Below are 15,593 nucleotides of genomic sequence, written 5' to 3'. Positions count from 1 at the left end.
CGACATTTCCAAGACACTTGGACATTAGATTACTTCATCGAGCAAGCTGGGAAACCAGTTTGTCTCATTTGCCTAGAAAATGTTGCTGTGAAGAAGGTGGTAAATATCAGGTGACATTACGAGACCAGTCATCGTGGAAATTTTAACAAGTTTACTGGGTAAGCAAGGAAATTTGAAGTTGAGCGAATGAAGGCTAGTTTTGGAAAACAAACATCATTTTTTGCCAAGAAAAACACTGAAAATGAAGGAAATACCCCTGCTAGCTACGAAGTCTCAAAATGTGTTGAAGAAAAGATGAAGCCTTTTACAGATGGAGAGTTTGTCAAAGAATGTTTACTGGCAGTGGTGGATATTGTTTGTCCTGAACATAAATCTTTATTTGCATCTATCAGCCTGTCAGCAAGAACGATCACACGGCGAGTTGAAGAAATGACAGCAGGTGTTAAAAGTTGTTTAAGGGATGCCTGCAATGAATTGCATATTTTTTCAATTGCGCTTGATGAGAGTACAGACTTGAGAGACACTGCTCAACTTGCAGTGTTTGTGCGAGGACTGACCTCAACTTTTCAAATTTTTGAAGAGTTTATTCAATTAATTCCTATGAAGGACACGGTTACTGGAGCAGACATTTTTGAAGCTTTGTTGAAAATGATGTCAGAAATGAAACTTAATGTGTTGAAGCTAATTGGCATCACAACTGATGAGGCACCAACAATGGTGGGACAGAAAAAAAGCATCATTGCATTGCTGCAACGACAAATGGAAAACCTTGGAATCACACAGAAACTGGTTAAAATTCATTGCATTATCCATCAAGAGGCATTATGTGTCAAATCTTTGAAATTAAAGGATGCTATGGACATTGTTGTGAAGGCAGTGAATCTGATCCTATCTCGTGGATTGAATCATCACCACTTTCAGCAGTTTTTGTTGGATACAGAGGCAGAATATGGGGACCTGGCTTATTTCTGCAATGTACGCTGGCTTAGCCGAGGGTCAGTGCTGGAAAGAGTATTTGCATTACATGAAGAGGTGGCAATATTCCTTGAAAGCAAAAATGAGGATGCTTCACATTTTTGTGATCCTGATTGGCTTGCAACCTTGGCATTTCTTGTGGACGTTACATCTCATTTAAATAACTTGAATTTACAACTTCAAGGGAAAAAAATCAACTGATACATGAAATGTATGGTCATATTGTGGCCTTTGAAAGAAAGCTGCAATTGTGGGAGTGCCAGCTTCAAAAAGGAAATTGTGCACACTTCCCACTTTTCTTAAAAAAAAAAAGTAAAGCACAAGATCCAGGCATTTTTGTGAATATGGACAAAGAATTGAGAAAAGAACTTTCATCTCATTTTGCTGATTTTTGCTTGCATGCAAATGAGTTCAAGCTGTTTGCTACTCCATTTGATGTAGAAGTGGACAGTGCATCGGAAATTTTTCAAATGGAATTGATTGAGATGCACTGTGACGAAATATTGAGATCGAAATTTCATTCTGAATATGTGTCAGTGCTTGACTTCTATAAAAAATATATTCATCCAAGTGGGAAGTATCCTAACTTAGTGGACCATACAAAAAAGATGGCATCATTGTTTGGCAGCACTTATCTGTGTGAGCAATTATTTTCAAAACTGAAGCACACCAAGAACCATTTGAGAATGAGATTGACTGATGCCCATCTGGATAATGTCTTGCTCTTGGCATCAACAACTCTGACACCCAATATTGAGAAGCTTTCAAGCAACAAACAGCATCAAGTTTCACATTGATTTATCGACTGTTTGCATTAAAATGTTCTTTTTTATTATACTTAATTTACCACCATTCAATGCATCATGTTCATACGTTTTATGTTTAAAGATTCTTTGTGTCCTTTTAATAGATTCAAAAGATGCCTTGATTGAAATAAATTGCAACTAAACTGAGTTCTTTGATTACTAATTGGCATCCTTGGTTAAGCACAAATGATTTTCTAGCATGTGTTATTCATTAATTTGAGCCAGAACATAACTAGATGTATTTAAATGAATAATTCCTATATGGCATTTATCTGGCCCACCGTCCGCTCATTAATACGCTATCCGGCCTACAGAGGCAAATAGGTTGCCGACCCCTGGTGTAAATTGTAATTGCTGTAAGGGAGTTTACACCCAGCAATCTCTCACAAGGAGCATCTGCTTGTAGGTTGAGGGGTAAATATTGGCCAGGGTACCTGGGATGATGATTCTTGGGTGTAGTGGGATCTTGGGTGTAATAGGCTAAGAACTCTTAAAGCTCAAAATAAATTTATTATCAAAGTACGTATAACATATACAACATTGAAATTCATTTTTTTGCAGCACCCACAGGAAAACTAAGAATACAATAGCATCTACACATAACAAGACTGACAACTCATGCAAATAATTTAAAAAGTAATCAAAGCTGCAGAGGCATTGAAAGTGAGTCTACATGCAGCAGAGTTAGTTCAGCGCTGAGGCGGGTGAAGCCTGTCAAGGAACCTGATAGCTGCAGGGCAACAACTGCTCCTGAACCTGCCTGCGTGGGACCCAAGACTCCTGCACTTTCCGCCTGATGGTAATAACAAGGAGAAGGGAAGATAGGTCAAACGCAGGCAGATGGGACAGGTGGGACATCTTGGCTGGCACAGAGTAGTAGGGCTGAAAACCAGTTTGTTTTCTGTTCTCAGTTGAGGTGATCTCTGGTCTCATTCTAAATTGGGATGATCTTTACAACCTCTTGGGAAAACTGTATACCCCTTTAATTGACTCGTACAAATGATGGTGAAATGCTTTCTATGCTAGGGGGTGAGCAGAGACTTATCACAAGCAAATGGAACGCAGTAAAGTTGAAAGGGATGCATTGGGTGCTGTAACCTCTCTGCTGTCTGGCTGTGCTCATTCTTCTTTTCCTCCCTTCCCCCAAGCACCAGTTCTTAATGGTTTTAGTGCTTTAGACAGGAGAGGTTATTAACAGAGATATATAACCATGTAATTGCTTAACACAAGTTTTCAGGGTCCGCTCTATTTTTCACTTTGCTGTTTTAGAAGCTCAGACTGATTTTAACTGTATTAGCCCACAGTGGCTCTTGAGCTCTGCACAAACCAGAGAGAGGCCTGAACACTCTCTTGTGTCTTCCATTCCCCCACTTCAACCATGAAGTGCAGAGCAATACAGGTTCAGTCTGTTCCTCATAGTGATGACTTCATGCTCTGTACAACTGATGAAGCATTGACAGCTGGAAAGAGAGGTGGGTAATTTAGGATTGTGTTTCCTATCTTGCCTCTGTTTTTTGCTGTAACCTGTATCACTCTTGCTTGGTCTGCCCTCCTTGTGTAGCTGATACTGATCATTCAGTCTTCAGAGCCTTCAGTTGCTTAGGGCCAATGCACTAAATTTCCTCCTTGAATCTTGCCACAGACCTTTCAAGATACAGATCAAAACCTACCAGTTCAATAAGATGGAATGACTGAGCTCTTCAACCCCTTTAATTTGCTGGACTTCTGCAAAAGACAGACTAACCTGCAGAACTCTTCAATGATGAATTTAATGGACACTGGGTCTTAAGGCTCCCAACACAATTGTCTTCTTGTATTGGTAGAAGCCAGAGAAAACTTGAGATTTTGTTCAGGCCAATACTGTAAGGATTTTTGGCTAAAAATAGCTCAGCGTCCACTAAGCCTTTATGAAAGAAGTATGTGCTCTCAACTCATTGTGTTCCTCCAGCAGATTGTTGCTCTGGATTCTAGCACCTGCAATCTTATGTCTTCAGTATAAAACTAACTTTATCTTAATAATGATGAAAGGTCATTGGCCTGAAACATTATCCCTGTTTCTTTATCTACAGATACTGCCCAGCCTGATTATTTCCAGTATTTCCTGTTTTTATTTCACATTTCCAGTGTCTATAGCACCTTAGCCTTCTGAAGGACAAAAGCTTCATTGTAACTTAGCCCAGTAACTATTTTGATTAAAATAGGATGAAAATAATAATAAAATTACTCAGATGTCTGCATTTTGCTGATCGACTGGCAATTATTGTACTGTGGCGACCCATTTTCCTAGCACCCACGAACCGGCTCACGAAACAGTGCGTGCAGGCAGAGGGCCGGCCCCAAAAAGGGCGCCAGGCCATCTTCACCAGCAGGGGAAAAATCCTGCGCACAGAAAGGGTCCGGGAATATGCATTCCCCACAGCAGTCCCACCCCAGGGAGGGCGAGTACGGGAAGGCTTTAAAGCAGGCTGCGAAGTTTGAATAAATCTCTTTCATCGCAACTCCAACTCACCGACTCTGTGTGGTTATTCTAGTGCTGTGTGTAGCACACCGCTACATTTGGTGACCCCGACGGCCCAAACGATATTTGGGCCAGAGATGACCGATGCCGCGTCTGTTCACGCAGTTTCGTTACAACTGCCAAGCTTTTGGCCGCTGAGACTTCGTCTGTGGTTGGAACAGGCAGAAGCTCAATTCCACATTTGGCAGATAACCTCAGAGTCCACTCGCTACTACTGCGTGCTGAGCTCTCGACCAAGAGACTGCTGCACAAGTTGAGGAGTTTATACAGTCGCCCCCGGAGAATGGCAGATACACAGCATTCAAAGTCCTGCTCATAAGGACTTTCGGACTCTCACGGCACGAACGAGCACAACACTTAGTGCACCTGGATGGTTTGGGAGACAGGCCGCCATCGGCATTAATGAACGAAATGCTGGTCCTGGCTGAAGGACACAAACCCTGCCTCATGTTTGAGCAGACGTTCCTAGAGCAACTGCCCGAGGACATACACCTGCTGCTGTTTGACACAGATTTCAGCGACCCCTGGGAGGTGGCGGCTCGAGCAGACGTGTTGTGGAATGCCAAGAAGGAGAGAGGGGCATCCGTCGCACAGATCACCAAGCCGCGTGCCCAACGACAGACCAGACCAGACCAGGCCTGGCAGCAGAGCCCAACGAATAATGGTGCTTCTACCACCAGCGGTGGGGCACAGAGGCCTGCTGCTGTAGACCACCCTGCAAATTCCCGGGAAACGCCAAGGCCCAGCCGCCGCCAATCGCTACGGCGGCTGGCCATCAGGACAGCCTCCTGTACGTCTGGGACAAGCAGTCGGGACGCCGATTTTTAGTCGACACCAGAGCGGAGATCAGCATTTTACCTCCAACGAGTTACGACACCCGCAACAGAGAACCCGGACCCACCCTGAGGGCCGCAAATGGCAGCACAATACGAACCTATGGCACCCGCACTGTGCGGCTACAGTTCAGCTCCAGCCGGTTCACGTGGGACTTCACACTGGCCGCCGTGGCCCAACCACTCCTGGGGGCGGATTTTCTGCGAGCCCACAACCTGCTGGTTGACCTGCAAGGGAAGCGACTAGTCCACGCCAAGACTTTTCAAACGTTCTCCCTGGGTGAAGCAAAGTTGGCAGCCCCACACCTGGATTCCATCACGCTGTCCAACGATGAATTCACCAGGGTCCTGGCGGATTTCCCATCAGTACTGACACCGCAGTTCACGGCAGCCGTGCCCAGACACGGAGTACAGCACCACATCCCGACCCAGGGACCACCCCTCCACGCCCGTGCTCGAAGGCTTCCCCCGGACAAGCTCCGACTGGCGAAGGAGGAGTTCAAGAAGATGGAGGAATTGGGGATCATACGACGGTCCGACAGCCCATGGGCCTCCCCCCTACACATGGTGCCCAACGCAATGGGGGGCTGGAGACCATGCGGTGACTACCACAAGCTGAACAAGGTTACAACGCCAGACCACTACCCTGTGCTGCACATTCAAGACTTTGCAGCAAACCTACACAGCGCAAGGATCTTTTCCAAGGTAGACCTCGTCTGGGGATACCACTCAAATCCCGGTACATCCGGACGACATCCCCAAAACAGCACTCATCACCCCATTTGGACTTTTTGAATTCCTCCGAATACCGTTTGGTCTAAAGAATGCCGCACAGACGTTCCAGCGGCTAATGGACGCGGTGGGACGCGACCTGGACTTTGCATTCATCTATTTGGACGACATCCTCATAGCCAGCAGTAGTCGGCAGGAGCATCTGTCCCACCTCCGCCAGCTCTACTCCCGCCTGAGCGAATTCGGCCTTACAATCAATCCAGCCAAATGCCAGTTCGGACTCGACACCATCGACTTCCTGGGCCACAGGATTACTAAAGACGGGGCAACCCCGCTGCCCGCCAAGGTAGACGCGGTCCGCCACTTCCCCCGACCCAACACAATCAAAGGCTTGCAGGAATTCGTGGGTATGGTGAATTTCTACCATCGTTTCCTCCCCTCAGCACCCCGAACCATGCGCCCCCTGTTCACTCTGATGTCGAGTAAAGGCAAGGACATTACCTGGGACGAAGAGGCCGCAGCTGCTTTCGTTAAAACCAAAGAAGCCTTGGCAAAAGCCGCGATGCTAGTCCACCCCAGAACGGACATTCCTACTGCCCTCACTGTGGACGCATCCAACACAGCAGTCGGTGGAGTGCTGGAACAACTCATCGAGGGTCGCTGGCAACCCTTGGCGTTCTTCAGCAAACACCTACGACCACCTGAACTCAAATACAGTGCTTTCGACTGGGAGCTATTGGCACTATACCTGGCAATCCGGCATTTCAGGTACTTCTTAGAAGGTAGACCCTTCACCGCGTTCACAGACCACAAACCGCTTACCTTTGCATTCACGAAGATGTCCGACCCCTGGTCGTCCCGCCAGCAGCGACATCTGTCCTACATCTCCGAGTACACGACGGACATCCAGCATGTCTCAGGAAAGGACAATGTCGTGGCGGACGCACTATCCAGACCTACCATACAGGCCCTGTCCCAGGGGGTGGACTATGCAGAGCTGGCAGAGGCACAGCAGGCAGACGCTGAGATCCCCAGTTACAGGACTGCAGTCTCCGGTTTGCAGCTCCAAGACCTCTCCATAGACCCAGGTGAGAGGACCCTACTATGTGACGTAGCCATCGGCCAACCCCGCCCCGTTGTCCCAGCAGCCTGGCGCCGGCGGGTTTTCAAATCCATTCACAACTTAGCGCACCCCTCTATCAGGACAACCGTCCAGCTGGTCGCCAACAGGTTCGTGTGGCAATGGGCCAAAACGTGCATGCAGTGCCAAACGGCCAAGGTGCAGCAACACACCAAGGCTCCGACACAGCAGTTCAAACCCACCCGCCGGAGGTTCGACCACATCCATGTGGATATCGTGGGGCCCCTGCCAGTGTCACAAGGAGCGCGGTACCTCCCAACTATGATAGACCGGTTCACCAGATGGCCAGAGGCAGTCCCGCTCACCGACACCACCTCCGAATTCTGCGCCCGAGCACTGATCGCAACCTGGGTAGCCCGCTTTGGGGTACTGGCCCACATTACCTCCGACAGGGGCGCCCAGTTCACCTCCAGCCTGTGGTCGGCTATGGCCAGCCTTTTAGGATCACAGCTACACCACACAACTGCCTACCACCCACAGTCGAACGGACTAGTGGAGCGTTTCCACCGTCACCTGAAGTCGGTTCTCATGACCCGCCTGGAAGGGCCTAACTGGGTGGACGAGCTTCCCTGGGTCCTGCTCGGAATCCGCACGGCGCCCAAGGAAGATCTGCACACCTCATCGGCTAAGTTGGTGTACAGCGCACCCCTGGTCGTCCCAGGAGAGTTCATACCAGCCCCAAGGGGGCAAGAGGAAGAACCCGCAGCAGTCCTGGACAGACTACGGGACAGGCTCGGTAACCTGGCCCCCATACCCACTTCACAGCACGGACAGAGCCCGACCTGTGTACCCAAAGACCTGCAGAACTGAAAGTTTCTTTTTGTACAACGGGGCGGACACCGGGCACCACTACAGCGGCCCTATGAGGGGCTGTTTAAGGTGATCAGGAACAACGGGTCCATGTTCGTGCCAGACATTAGGGGGAGAGAGGAGGTTTTCACGGTGGACCGACTCAAACCGGCCCATGTGGACTTGGCGCAGCCGGTCCAGACTCAGGCACCGCGGCGCAGGGGCAGACCTCCGAAACAGAGGCCGATCCAGACTGTGGACATCTTCACCAGAAGGGGGAAAATCCCGCGCGCGGAAAGGGTCTGGGAATATGCATTCCCCATGGTAGTCCCGCCCCAAGGAGGGCGGGAAGAGGAAGGCCTTAAAGCAGGCCACGAAGTTTGAATAAATCTCTTTATTGCAACTCCAACTCACCGACTCCGTGTGGTTATTCTAGCGCTGTGTGTAGCACACCGCTACAGTACTAACTTTGAATTTGGCAGGATGTTGGCAAATTATCAACCTATACTATATTTTATTGTTGGGTTAATGAATGTTGCAATTTATCCTGTCCTGGACCTTGGAGAGACACTTCTGTTCACTTGCCAATCTGAAGCAATAGTCAGGAATTCCTGAAGAGAGGAAAATGAAGTGTAGTTTTTCAGCAAAAATTTTCTGTAATCTATCAAAAGCACTTAAACTCAAAAACAAGTGCTAGTGTGGTCTTGAGCAGATTACATGTGGGCCAAGAAAGTGACTCTTGGTCACCAATTTGATTGCAGCCAAGCCAGATCCTGTTACAGTTCACCATGTCTGTGCTGCCTTCTAAAAGAATCCATTAGTCCCCCTCCCCAGTTCAATTTCCAGAGCTCTGATTTCCCATTTCAAATAAAATGGAGCTTTTACACATCTGTTGAAGACAAATTATATTTGACTGACATGGTTCCTTCATTAAAAAATTCAAAGGAGATATTTCAGAAAGGCATTTAGCAAAGTATCAGATTTGCTGAGAAAATTTGTGGAATTAAAGAGCCATTAACGGGTGAAAATGAAATATGGTTTTAAGACAGGGAATGTAGAGCTGTGATTGATAAATTTGTTTTCCAGACTGGAGTACGGGAGACTGTTCCTTGGTGGAGCAGTGGGGGAGGAGTGGTGGTCATTGGTAAACCACTACTTTTGACGTATGTGACTTCTTTCTGTGGGTCTTGAGGAAATAAACTCAAAGTTGGAAGTATAGTTACCATTCAGGAAAATGGTCATAGACTAGAAGAGGACATGGGGTGATCGAATAGACAGATGTGACATGTGAAATTTAATAGACTAGTGTGAAATTCTTATGCTTTGGGGAAAGGAACAAAGTGAAAAAATGCAGACAAAATGGCATAGTTGTAATGGATGTGAAGGAACAGAGTTTACAATATAAATTCCATATAGGACATTGAGAGAGCAGTTAATAAAGGAGATTGGATTCTAGGCTTCATGACCAGAAGAGAGTACAAAAACCAGGAAACATTTGCAATCAAATTTCAGTCATTTGAACCTTTATACAAGACTGCTTAGGTTGCACTTGGAGTTTGGTGGCCAGTTCTGGTCACCAAATTTTCGGAGGACAAGGACCTTGAAGGTGGTGCAGAAAACACCCTATTGCCTCAGATAATACAATTGATAATATAATAAAGTTAATACAATAGTTCAATTCCCACCATTGCCTGTAAGAAGTTTGCACATCCTTCCCTTGATCACGCAAGTTTCTTCTGGGTTCTCCGGTTTTCTCCCACATTCCAAAGTTATGGTGTCATTGGGTGGTGCAGGCTTGTTGGTCTGAAAGGGCCAGTTACCATGCTGTATCTCTAAATAAATAAGTACATTTACTCTTATAGGTTTGGAGTTGAGAGATTTCCGTGGTAAATTCAAGCTCAAGAATAAACTGCGATTATTCTCTTTGAAATAAAGAAAGTTGACAGGAGGTTTAATAGGACAAGATAATGTTGGGTCTCAGTGGGAAGTTTTTAACCATTGACAAATTGTTCAAAGACCAAGCTGAAGAGATTCAAGGTAGACAAAAAGATGCAGGACAGATGTGAAGAAAATTATTTAAAGAGCCCCCCTTTTTTTTGTACCATCTATCTCAAAACATCAAGAAGTGAGAGTATTGGAGAAACAATCGAAAGTAGCGTTGAATTGCGAATAATTTCCCAATTGGTTTGGCAGAATCTTAATCCAATTGATGGTTAAACTATTCAAGCCCTGAAGCAGCCAATTTTTACTAGTCTCTCCTATCAGGATGGCAACTTAAAGTGCAGCTGTCTTCAAGATAACTGTGTTTTTGCCCCTTTTGTACATAGCCTGAAATGTAGGTCTGTATGCACTTTCGGTATTGGAAATAGCAAAAAAATCATGAGCCATGAAACCTCGAGGTCAAACAATGGGTGCGTCCTCATAATTGTGTGAACATCGCATAATGTCAGGTAGTACATGTCTGAACTTGGTATATTTTCTTAATAAGATTATAGATATGAAATATTGTCTCTGCATTAAAACTATGTTTAGTTTTGCACTTAGTAAATTGACCAAACAGAGTGGGTGATTTTGTTTGAAGTTTTTATTAGCCACCCACCTTCTACCTGGCTACAAAGACATAAAATTAGATATGTTTTGCACAGCAATTTGTAATCATTAGTTGCATTCCCAGTTGCATCCTTTGTTGTGTTAATCAAATGAGAGAGCAATTTGCCTCCCGGTTAACTGCCAGAGCGTTAACATGTTAAAATTTGCAGATATGATCCCAGTAAATAGGTGTACTCGACACCTAAAGAATGTTTCCCTAGTGTTTACTATTCTTGTATTATAATTTACTTACTCTTGCTGTGCTGAAGCAGTAAATTGATCCAATTGTTTGAATACCTTCTATATTTAATTGAGGCTAAGCACAGCTCCAATGCCATATTCAAGTTTGCTGATGATACCACTATCATTGGCTGAATGAAAGGTGGTAACGAATCAGTATTTGGGAGGGAGATTGAAAATCTTGCTGAGTGGTGCCATAACAACCTCCTCACTCACTCAATGTCACAAGACCCAAGGAGCTGATTATTGAGCAGGAGGAGGAAACCAGAGGTCCATGAGCCGAACCTCATCGCGGGATCAGAGGTGGAGAGGGTCTGCAATTTTAAATTCCTCGGTGTTATCATTTCAGAGAACCCATTCTGGGCCTAGCACATAAGTATAATTACAAGAAAGCATGGCAGCACCTCCACTTAGGAGTTTGTGAAGATTCTACCTGACATCTAAAACTTTGACTAACTTCTATAGATGTGAAGTGGAGGGTATATTGACTGACTGCATTACAGCGTGGTACGGAAACACCAATGCCCACAAACGGAAAATCCTACAAAAAGTAGTGAGTATGGCTCAGTCCATCATGGGTAAAGTCCCAACCCCGCATCATTGAGTACATCTACACGGAGCGTTGTAGCAGGAAATCAGCATCCATCATCAGGGACCCCCACCACCCAGGTCATGCTGTCTTCTCACTGTTGCCATCAGGAAGAAGGTGCAGGTGCCTCAGAACTCACGCCACCAGGTTCAGGAACAGTTATTACCCCTCAACCATCAGGCTTTTGAGCTAAAGATTCTTCATCTCATGTTCTCAATATTTATTGCTTGTTTTTTTTAAAACACTTGCACAGTGTATTGTCTTGCACATGGGTTGTTTGTCTTGTGTGCAGTTTTCTATTGAGTCTGTGGTGTTACTTTGTATCTACTGTGAATGCCCACAGAAAAACATAGCTCACGGTTGTACAAGGGTGATTGATAAGTTCGTAGCCTAAGGTAGAAGGAGTCAATTTTAGAAAACCTAGCACATTTATTTTTCAACATAGTCCCCTCCTACATGTACACACTTAGTCCAGCGGTCCTGGAGCATACAGATCCCTTCTTTGTAGAAGTGGTCCACAGCAGGGGTGATTGATAAGTTCGTGGCCTAAAGTAGAAGGAGATGAGTTATACAGCTCTTGTTACATGCAGTTCAACTCTGAGTAATTATGCAGAAAGTTTGAAGTTAATAACTCATCTCCTTCTACTTTAGGCCACAAAATTATCAATCTTCCATTAAAAATAATTGCCCATTATCTCCCTGCCCCCCACCCCCACCAACTTCAGATGCTTAGTGCTGATTTGCAAGATTACTACTTGCAGAACACAGCATCAAGATGAAGGCATGTGGCTGAGCTATATAACTATTCATTATAAATACCTACTCTTGTAAAATATTCAGAAGGAAATTCAACCAATTTTTGAACAGTATGGCAGTTCATGATCTGAACTTCTCTCAGTAAGTCTTTTCTATACACTCGCCCTATTTAGCGTGAAGATGTGAGCACTATATCCTGGTGTTGACAGTGTTTGTGACTTTTTAATCCTGGCTTTAGATAGGCACCTGTGTAAAGTCAGAGCAAGCAAGCTTGCTACCATATATAAGAGAATTAGATTTGTCCAGTTTAAGTTCCAGGAGTAGTTGGGTTGCCAATGCTGCTTAAGTATGATCTGCCTGAACAAGTAGCACTTTGTAAAAATTAAATGAATGTGTGATTTTAGCTGCTCATTCATGGGGACTTTGATCTGAGGCCTGTAATGTTGACTGTTTCTCTTTTTGCAGATGCTGCCTGACATGAGTTTTCCAGTGTTACCTGTTTCATTTCACACTTCCAGCAAGTGGATTTTTAAAACTTTTCTTTGGCTGCTATTTTGCACCTCCTGAGTTGACTGGCTTAAACCAATAGAGAGTTGGAGAGAGCAGCTGATTATTTGTCTTTGCTGGTACAAGAACTGTGGCCCAGGAAGTGTATTCACTTCAATACACATTAAAGTGAAAGCGATAAAAGGGTGTGGCTTTTCATGTGTCTAGTTGGAATTAGTTTATTATTGTCATATATACTAATATACAATGAAAAGCTTGTCTTGTATTCTGTGCATATAGATCAAATCATTACTACACATTGAGTTTAATATGAGATAAAACAACAATGCAGAATTAAGTGTAACAGCTAAATAAAGTGCAGTGCAGGTGGACAGTGAGGTCAAGAGTTAATTTTGTCATACTAGGTTCCCAACCTTTATGCCATTAAGCAAGTGGTCCATGCGCCCCAGGTTGGGAACCCCTGTGTTAGGCGAGTTGTTCTATTGTCTATAACAGCAGGGTAGAAGCTGTTGAGTTTGGTGGTATGTGGCTTTTTGTATCTTCCTGATAGGAGAGGGGAGAGGAGAATATTTGGGTTGGGTGGGGTTTTTGATTTTGCTGTCTGCTTTACCAAGGCAGTGAGAAGTGTAGACAGAGTCCATGGAGGGGAGGCTGATTTCCATGATGTGCTGAGCTGTGTCCACAACTCAATTTCAAAAAAAATCTAACTTGATATATTTGTTTTTAAAATCATGTAATTTTCCTGAATTGAAATCAGTATTACATAGTCCAGAAAATAATTTGGCTATGTCCTTTCATTGGCAACTGGTCAATATCTGACTTCCCTTTTTCCTAGTTTGAATAGCAGCAGCAATGATCGCAGAACAGAACAGGGGTCAAAACAATAGGACCAGTTTCTGTTCTATACGACAACATTGGCTAAGATTTTAGAACTGCATTAAAATAATATCGTGGGAAACTTACGGTTAGTAATCGATGCCATGGTTTGCTGTTTTAAAGATGCCAACTTCCATTAGAATCATGGAAGTCTGCCAATGTTAAGTGATTCATTGTTTACCATCGATGAGTCATTTGTTCAGTCAGTAATAAATACATGGAGTTGTGTAGAGGTATTTGAATTGTCAGCCAGTATCCAGTAGACCCTCTTAACACTTTTTCTTATAGCATCTTAAACTGACGAAGCTGTTATCATTGCATGCTGTTAGGGTCACCAGTTTACAAGTATAAATTTTTCCCCTGTGGTTCTTGTTTGTCAAAATTGTACATATACATTTTTTTTCCATCTGTACAGGCAAGCCTAGAGAACATGGAGCGATCACCATTCAGCAGAGGGCAATGGGCCTCTCAATCACTGCGCATCACCGCAAAGGAGTTGTCCATAGTTAATAAGAGGGGATCAGTCGCACTCAGGGAACGTTTTTCTAAGTAAGTAATCCAACATTCTCTTAAAGAAATCAGGAGCCTTTTCAGTGTACAAAACATGAATTCTGTCTGTTCTCACTGTGTCATATCACCCTGGAAGAGTGGTTGGTAAAGTGGTTTAGGAGAAATATAAGCACAGCCTTAAACTAATGAGTGTAATTATTCCAGGTTGAATTGAGCGCAACAAATGAAATCTAGATCCTCGTGGAGATGGGAGAGTACCTCAAATTTAGAGGAACACACAACATGCTGGAGGAACTCAATGACTCAGGCAGCATCTATGGAAAGAAATGGATAGTCGGCATTTCAGGTTAAGACCCCTCATCAGGACCGGAAACAAAAATGGGAGGTAGCCAGCTTCCCCCTCTTTTCCTCCCTCTTTTCCTCCCTCTTCTCACTTCTTTAAAAATGGCTATCACCCATCTTTCTTTCCAGTTAGCTGAAGGGTCTCGACCCAAAATGTTGACCACCCATTTCCCTCTGTAGGTGCTGTCTTAGCCTACTGAGTTTTTCCAGCATCTTGTGTGTTGCTCCAGATTTTCAGCATTTACCGTCTCTCTTGCACCCAGCAAACTGACAGCATACACAGAGGGTGACATTATGTAACATGTACCATGCTAATACTTTGAAACAGATTTTAGTAACATTTTTTCCTAAGAAAAATCTCTGTAGTAAATATGTCCCTTTAAAGAAAGTAAACTGTTGGTCTCTGAAGCAGCTGATTTTTGATTTGAAGTCTCCAATTCTCCTCTTTATCCTTTGTGCCCATTTATTTTCTCACTTTTCTCTCCACTCCTGGAGGTATTAGTTCCGTGCAACAGCTGACCAATAAAACCATGCCTGAATGCTGCCTGTTCATGTTTGAGTCATGATGCTGTATACTGGCTTGCAAATGGACTGTGACGAATACTATTACCTAATGTCTAAGTATGCTTAATTTCCAGCATGCACCACCTTGGGAGGTTTGGAGGCCCACTTGGTAACTTTTTTCTCTGTGCTACATCTTTCCCATGCTCCCCTCTCTGCCTGAACCACTCTGAATTCTCTAGCTAACTGGCACAGACTGGGGAAGCAGGGTCTTTGCTTCCTAAAACATTACCTAGCTCAGTAAGCTTCAGTTATAAATTATTCTAGGAATAGTCCCCTTCTTTATTTAGCATTACCTTTGTCACATAGGTGTCAAGAGAAGCCCAACGTGAAACGTTTGAGTGCATTTTTAAAATAAAAGTTACAAAAACTTAGTGATGTAATGAATAAATTCTCACCTTCCTAAGGCCATTTGCTTGCTAATAAAAATGTTATTCATATATTCATAGTGATATGGTCGGTACAATCTGTGATTTGATATATTTATGTGGAATACAGTTAAATTGTTTTTCATATTGTATCCCTTCTCTTTTATTGTTGAGATCACCATGGTTTCAGTAAAAATAAGTTTGCTGGTAAAACTACCATGAGTGAGGTGAGTTGCAGAAAATTGTTGTGGCAGAAGCCATTGAATGCATTACTGGATTTATTTACAGTGGTGCTAGAAAGTTTGTGAATCCTGTGGAATTTTCTCTATTTCTGCATAAATATGACCTACAATGTGATCAGATCTTCATGTAAGTTCTAAAACTAAATAAAGATAGCCCAATTAAATAACACAAGACATTATACTTATTTATTTATTGAGAAAAGTTATCTAATATTACAT

The sequence above is a fragment of the Mobula hypostoma genome, chromosome X1 (genome assembly GCF_963921235.1).
Source record: "Mobula hypostoma chromosome X1, sMobHyp1.1, whole genome shotgun sequence".
NCBI classification, from domain to species: Eukaryota; Metazoa; Chordata; class Chondrichthyes; order Myliobatiformes; family Myliobatidae; genus Mobula; species Mobula hypostoma.
Note: the sequence above shows the minus strand (reverse complement) of the source record.